We start from the raw sequence: 7844 nt of genomic DNA, 5'->3' as shown, positions 1-7844 counted from the left end.
TTTTGGGGAACGTGCCTTCCCGCCATTTTTTATTTCCCCGTGGCGGCCGCTAGGAGGACCGGTACTGGAAAAAGGTTGGTTGTCAGAGCTGAAGATGATAATACCCCCTCCCCCCCCGAAAGCCATTCGCAAGCAGTTCTCGTCACCTGTAGGATGGCTATGGCAAGTGCAGCTTCATCGCCTTGGCCAGGACTCAATAAATATTTCGAACTGATAGGAGCCAAGGATGGCAATTTAATTTTTCAGTGCCTGTTGTGTCAGCCACAGCTAAAACCCTAAGTTGTGCCAAGTCATAAAGCTCCAACCTGAAGAAGCATGTAAAGGTAAAAGCAAAATTTTTGTTTCTTGCTCTTTATATTTGTAATTATATTCCGCTTTGTGCATTGAGTGGGCCCTCAGATGTTTTCAATACAGCTTTGGCGGAGTGTTATTTCATGTTAAAAAGCATATCGCCATATTTTTAATCCGTAATCTGCTTTTTTTGCGCAGAAACTACGCAAAAAAAGCTTGGCTACGTTCGAGGTCCTTTCAACAAAAAAGAGGGGAATCAGTCAAGCGCACGGGAGCCCTGGAGCGGATTCCACACAGCCAACAAAGCAAGCCAAGATCGACGACTTACTCCGCCATCAGTCCGTGCCTCAGGTGCAGCTTGACAGACTGGTTGAACATTTTGTTATCAATGCCACGCAGCCTTTATCGTTGGTGGAATAGCCTTCATTTGTGAAGTTACTAAAAGCTACAGCCCCAGACAGGAACGCGCTCACGCATCGGATGCTCATGACACGCGTTAAGGTGCGCTTCGATGTCCTGAAGGATACTGCGCTCAACGTTTCAGAAGCTCCAGTTTGTGGCAGTCACCGCGAAGTGCTAGACTCGCGTTCACAAGTACTGTTCTTAGCTCAATTGACATTTATTTACAACCATACGAGTGACGGTTGACCTATCCGCACTTCTGCCATTTTACTCAAAGACATATGAGTCTGTTTATAGTTACTACGTTTGCTTCCCTTAGTTTTGATGTTTTTATACCTTTTTGTCTGTATATGGTGTTTTTCAAATATCTAAATACACGAGCAATTTGCTTTGCCATAACCTACGAAGCCATATTTTTCTTAATATCGATTTACCTAGCGCAAACACTTCATTATGAAGAAATACAGGTATCATTTTAGTGTGGCTAACCTTGATCATTATCATATTCTATAGTTCGCTTGCAAATAACTTTTCAGGTGTTACCTTGGTGTCACGGTCCTTTGGCTGGACCCGACAACTTTAGAAAGAAAGGTCGCCTCCTTGACTTGGCGCGTATGCACGGGAGCGTAACTTTTGAGAGGCTTGCCACCACGCTAGAGGAGATATTCACGAGTTCGACCTTCTGGGAAAGATTACGAAAGTTATCACGGACAGCGGGTCCAATTTCGTGAAAGCTTTTCGGTGAGTCTCTGTTACATTGTTGAAAATGTTATTCCTTTGTACACACGTCTATATATTGTTGCGCTTGTGCTGGATCTACGGTGAGGAGGAAGAGGAAGCCAACGATGCATACGAAGAAAATTGTCAGCGCGTGCATTTATGTTCGCTTATCGACAGCGTCGAAGAAGAAAGGCACCACCTGCCATTCCACCACCGGTTCTCAGCACACACTTTGAACCTCATCGCTACAGTTGACGCGGCTCGTGCAGAGACTGTTGATCAGGAATACTCCACGATTAAGCAAAATCCAAGTGCCAAAGGCTCTGGAATAAGCAGGCACAGTCCCCGCAAGCGGATGATCTTATCAAGGCCCACAGCGGAATCTATGTGCCTTGGCCAAATGTTACATGGGGGAACTCTACCTTCAAGTCCATGGAGGCTATCAACACGTTTATAGAAAGGAGAACAGACCTAGACGTCCTCTTCTGCAAGCTAGTAGTTCCGAGGCTGCTGCTACTTCACGAGCCCAACTTCATCAAGGAGTATTGCAGGGTACGTCAAATTTACGTAGTTTTCGTGACTTTCTTGCTAAATTATCTGCCGTTTAATTACAGGTCATGAAGCCTGTCTGCTGCGCCCTGAATGTCCTGCAAGGTGACAACCACATTCCCAGTGGCTACCTGCTTCCGACGCTGGACGTTCTCATCAAGAAATTCGAGTATGAGGAAATGGCTGGATTGGGCCACTGCGGACCTCTAGCTGTGTCTCTGTTGGCCGGAATGCACGAGAGGTAAGTTGTGACACGCCTAAATTGCATGAATTGCCTTAGAAAACTATGGAATGTAATGTCGATCGGGAGAGACAAAAGATTATAACCGTCGGTTGAATGGTTTTATGATCAATGTTTCTCGCGTAGAGTGTACGTTTTGAAACTTGTGGCCTGCGAATTCCACCGTAGGTTATCGATCAGACGACTCGTTTTCTTTACGCAGTGGTGTTTATTACCACTGCACGCAAAGACTTGTCTTCTTTCACCACGCTCCCCGTGGGCGCGGGGAGTACCGCGCGCCTACAAACATCGCTCGTTTGGATGAAGTACAAAAGTTATTTTGCTAATACAATATACATTTCGCTGCTGCAGGTTCGACAATGTGATAAATCAGAAGGACCTGCTGGTTGCCGCTACACTGCTCCCGAGATTCATGCTGTCGTGGATTTCGGATGAAGTCAAGCGAAATGCGGCCCTCGCGGCCGTCAAGAGCGAGCTGACCGTCTTGCTGAGTGCTCGCCAACCGTTACCTCTTCTACACCGGTTTCTCTCTCGTTGTTGGGGTCTGCACTAACCATCTGTGCGAGGTAGTGCCCAGCAAACCCAGTTACGTGTTGCAGATACCCTGGAGATGTAGGGAATCGACATGAAAGATGACCAGGAGGCATAGCGTTGGGGTCAAAATTACATATACCCAACGTTCCTACAACTACAAAAAAACCATCGAAATCACGCGAAGGATAATGTAGAATGCACCTGTCATGGTACTTTTATATTCTGTTTACGGGATGTTACCTTAGTGGTACAGCCTATGCATATTGTAGATACTGTAGCAGTACGCATGCAAGACGTATACCTATGTGTATTCTACATTGACATACGTATTGCTGTCTTTGGCACAAATATTTGTTTGTTATATCCATGTCTAGTGTATAATTGTGCCCAGAGTGATGTCCGGCAACACTTTGAGGGTACGACAGAAATGAGATTCAAACATTTCCTTGTGGGGGGGGGGGCAGCCACGCATTGCTGGCGAGGCTTTCTTTTAAAGACATTGGCTTTCTTAGGCTACTTGAACGAGGAGATTTAATACCGGGCGAAGCTAGAAGGTGCATCAGGGAGGACCCTCTTCTCCGACCCATGCGTCCAGAACGTAACGCGGACAGAAGGCATGCCAGAGGGAAAGCCATGGTGGACACGCACGCAGCAGATAAGCATGTCAGATTTGTGGATGCGGTGGAGTATGGCAACAGAGACAGCTATGCCGTAGTAGTGATGGACAAGGCAGGGAAGACAAGAACACTAGCCAGCGTGAACTGTAAGATGGCTGAAGAAGCTGAAGAAATAGCCATTGCTTTGGCCCTTGCTGATCAAGAGTGCAGGACAATCGTCAGTTACTCAAGACAAGCAGTCGAGAACTGTGTCAAAGGAAGGATCAGCCCTAAGGCCATCAACATCCTTAAGACTAAAGAAAGAAAAAAAACAAACGTCAGAATCACGTGGATACCGGCACACACCGGAAACGTATCGGAGAGAAACACAAACCACAGCGAAATAGCAAATGCTCGGGCGCGATAGCTAACAGACTGCACCCGACGGGAATGCCCGGAGCTGTGGTACATCATCAAAGACGGAATGACCGGATACGATGAAATCACCAAAATGTACAGACTGGCAAGAAGAGAACTACCACAACCACACAACAGCCTGAACAGGAGACAGGCTGTCCTGTTCAGACAAATAAAAACATGAACGCTACCAACCACTACACAAGATGTACCTGGGAACCTATCCAAACGACAAATGCAGGGTGTGCGACAAACAAAAAGCCACCATGGAACACATTCTGTGGGATTGCTGCAAGCATCCGGATGAAGTACAAAGGCAAATGTTCCCGCCTTCGCTCGAATGCGCGACGCGAACAGCAGACCATGAAACGCAACTCAAGGACATACAGCGGGTCCTCGAGGCGTTAGCCAGGCAGGGACTGGACCAGCATGAAGAGGCGAGTCGAGACACTTGCAGGCGCGCCAAGAAGACAACGTGATGATGATGGTTGCATTTTAATGGCGCAAGGCCAACTGGGGCAAAGAGCGCCAAAAAAAAGACGGTTAGCTACCACATATTAAAGTCAATACTAGAAGTGAATAGCACCAGAAGTAAAAAAAAATGAAGACAATGAGGATGGCTGGTGTAGAGGGCCAGGTTGTGATTATGCATGCAAGAAGACAACGTAGGCCACATCTAAAGCGCGCGCGCTTTACTGCAGGTAAATTAAACATTTTTCTAATCCAATTGGTTTGTCCATCTTCTTGGTTGTCCATTGGTCCATTGTCCATTGGTTGTCCATCCTCTCCCCACAACTGTTACTCCTTCAGCGCAGGGTAGCCAGGACAACAAATGATCCGGAGCCAGCTCTTCCTTGAACAAAGCTAGAGCGTCCCTAGAGGCCGAGATAAACCACCCAGTCCTGTTTGCTGCCATCGCGAGTGCTCCCAAGCTTCCCCTCTCCTCTGATGAAAGCTTTTCTGACATAAAACTCAGTATTGAAACTTCCCAATAAAAAACCAGAGGACTTTCTCTCCTACAGATGTTAAAACAGCCACGGGTCCTAAATCCAAAACTAAGAAGGGCATAACTCGTACATTAAAACCTTAAAACACTTAAAACACGCCATCGCTTCGGCAGAGCTCCAGTCGCCATAGGGCGGATACGGGTCCTGCAATGGAATTGCCGCTCTGCAATCTCTTCGTCTCCTGATCTTTCGTATAAAATTTCTACGCTATCCCCGGACATAATTCTGCTTCAGGAAACGTGGCTATCTCCTTCAAAATATTTCGGTGTTCGCAACTTCAGATCTTTTCGCTTGGATCGCGAAGGTAGACGAGGAGGGTTTGTAACTTTAATTTCAACCGCCTTTTGCACACACGGCATCAATCTCGTTCACGTTGTCGACAAGTAACTGCGAAATCCTCGGGGTTGACCTCAATCTCCCGAATTCTGCTGCCTTATCCATGATCAACGCATACTTCCCAAGTGGAGTAATATCTACGAGATCTTTGGACGCAGCCTTCGCTTCCTGCAAACCCCTTCAGCGTGCTAGCAGGTGATTTGAACTCTCACCATGCAGAAGCGCCAACAACGGGGGGGGGGGGGGGGCAGTGGGGCTCGTGCCCCGCCCCCCCCTCCCCCCGGACGGCTTTACGGGGGGCAGAGCCCCCTCCGGCCCCGGCTGAGGATTTTTTTAAGGGCTTGGCTCGGCTCTGCGCCCGTCAGCATCGGACTGTTGGCCGTCCTGTCTGCCAACTATTGTTTACAATGGGGGTTGGGATCATGAAAGACAGTTCCGTCCTCCCGACGGGCAGGGGCAAACGCAGGTCCGTGTCGCTTTTCTTCACGGTGAGTTAGACCTGCTCAGTGTGCGGATTGTTGACAACAATGTAGCGCTGCGCTTGGCTATGGGGGCTAGAATGGTGGCCCTTCTAGCAGGGCTGCCAACTCTATAAAAATTTTCCTGGATCTAGGGGATTTGGGCTGTCTCTAGGGAAATAGGGGAATTTGTCAGAATCTAGGAAAATTTTGCGTCCACATGGACTTATGCCTTCAGTCGTGTAATGGTGAAGTGTAACATTTATTATTTTTTATGTACCTATGCATTTCAGTTTCTGGATGAAGCGCACATATTTATTTCCCATTAATGTGCATCGAGCGAAGCTATCGCTCCTACCTTTGACACTGCTGGTTTAAAATAGCAAAAGAACATGATTGATGAAGTTCATAAACTTGCTCGATCGAATATGTCATGCACTGCGCATCGTCTGTGCTCGTTCCTATTATCCTTCTTACATATACACTTGGATGCTAATACAAGTGCTCTGTGTCGTAGTACAAGATTTTTGTGTTTTGAATTGAATTGCGGTGCTCTTGATTATGTTATGTTTATAATTTAACACGTGTTCGGCTTATATACAAGGCGATGTAACACGTAGTGCTTCTTGCCATGTCGTATCGTTGTGTGTGCGCCGAGCGATTGCTTTTACTTTCTGGGTAATTTTCATATGTATTATTAACTATTACATGCCCCACCCCGCGTAATGACGCTCTATTGCTTTTGTGGTTTGATGAAATGAATGAATGAATGACTTTCTTTAGAAATAGGGCTGAGGCCCTGGGGGGTATTGGAAGATGAGGGAAGGGGAGTTGAAAGCCTCAATGAAAATCTCATGTACGCTATTAAACACAAATTGTCCGTTTGCAGGCCCTACTAGGGCTGTCAGACAGCTCTACACTGCTTTGTAAAAATCACAGGCAAGTGAATAAATTCCTACGCGTTCGAAAAGACTATCATCGGAACGCAGACGCTCCAGGTGCTGCGCATTCGTACGTGGTGGTGGACAATTGGCTACAAGCTGTTCTCGGCCGGTTTCGAATGTAGGACAAGACCAGATAAGGTGAAACAAGTTCGGCAGGGTATTAGCGGCACCGCAGAAATTGCACGTAGGTGCGTATGAGAGGGATGTAGTGCTGTGGTACCATTTGCGAGAATGTACGGAGTGTAGGCGGCGTCCGCGAATGCCTTCTTAATAAAGATTTCGCCCTGCCGAGAGAGGGATATCGAAGCAGGGAGAAAGCCTGGGGGGGGGGGGGGGGTGTAGCTTCTTGGAGCCACCGTTGACTTTGTTGCCGCGGTTGTCGTCTTTTTTGAAACCAGGCTCAATAAATAGGTGAAGTTTCGTCAGCGGGCGTGGTAGCCAGAGAAGGAGTCGAAAAAGGGATCTCCCTAGCAGCGTTGTGTGTTTGCTGGTGTCTAATGACTCCAGCTGTGTGACCAGGTGTCCAAGCCAGACGAATATTAATGCGTTGTCCGCGCAAGGATTGAATTGTGCTTATAATGCGGTTGGCAGTGAGATTGTGTATAAGCCTTCTTGAGTTCCTCGAGGGCAACGTGCGAATCGGTAATGATGCGGTAATGGTGATATTCGGGTTGCTGGAAGGTCTCAATTTGTTAGAGTTCTCCAAGAATGGCAAATAGCTCGACATCGTCAGTAAGGCCGTACGTGTTGCTGATCTCCCGAGATACATTCAGGGTTGGGTCTTCGGGGCAAGTCCAGGCTATTGCTGCGCTCACGCCGCTAATAGCCACATCTGGCAACTCCTCAGGGCATTTGTCGTGGGCCAACTGGGCAATGTACTGCTCCCGTACAGTTCTTTGACGTCGGTCTATGGGGCGGCGACGAAGTAGGCCGAGTGCCGGGCGTTCCCATGGCGGAAGAGCGGGCGGCGTATTGGAGATATCTGTGTGGCTGATTTGGTGGTCCCATTGTTGGAGAGCTTTACCTTGAGGGGTAAGGTCGAGGCGCTGTTGGTGATGCAGTTTTGTCTCTTCCACGAGAATGGGAATGGGCGGAAGCGATGCAATAAAATATTTGAAGCAATACGAATTGTGCTCGAACTTTTTTTCACCTTCATCTCTGTTACTTCAAAAACGGCTCAAACAAATTCATAATTATGCCTTAAAAGTAAATTCGGCAGTCATATCGCCTAACTAGAAACCAATATCTGAGAGAAAACATCTGATAACCGCATTGAGCAAAAATCTAGGGATATTTAGGGAATTTTTTTTATCTGAGCTAGGGGAAAAGTGGCTCCGCAGGTTGGCAGC

At 47.5% G+C, this 7844-nt stretch overlaps 1 pseudogene; it reads left to right on the top strand.

Annotated features, from left to right (window-relative positions):
• Positions 1-1307: 1307 nt before the first annotated feature.
• Positions 1308-2694, top strand: LOC144148120 (uncharacterized; annotated as a pseudogene).
• The last annotated feature ends 5150 nt before the right edge of the window (positions 2695-7844 follow it).

Source organism: Haemaphysalis longicornis, unplaced genomic scaffold, assembly GCF_048455015.1.
Source record: "Haemaphysalis longicornis isolate Haplotype H1 unplaced genomic scaffold, Haemaphysalis longicornis Haplotype H1 scaffold_78, whole genome shotgun sequence".
Taxonomy (NCBI): domain Eukaryota; kingdom Metazoa; phylum Arthropoda; class Arachnida; order Ixodida; family Ixodidae; genus Haemaphysalis; species Haemaphysalis longicornis.
This window is presented reverse-complemented; position numbering and strand designations above follow the sequence as displayed.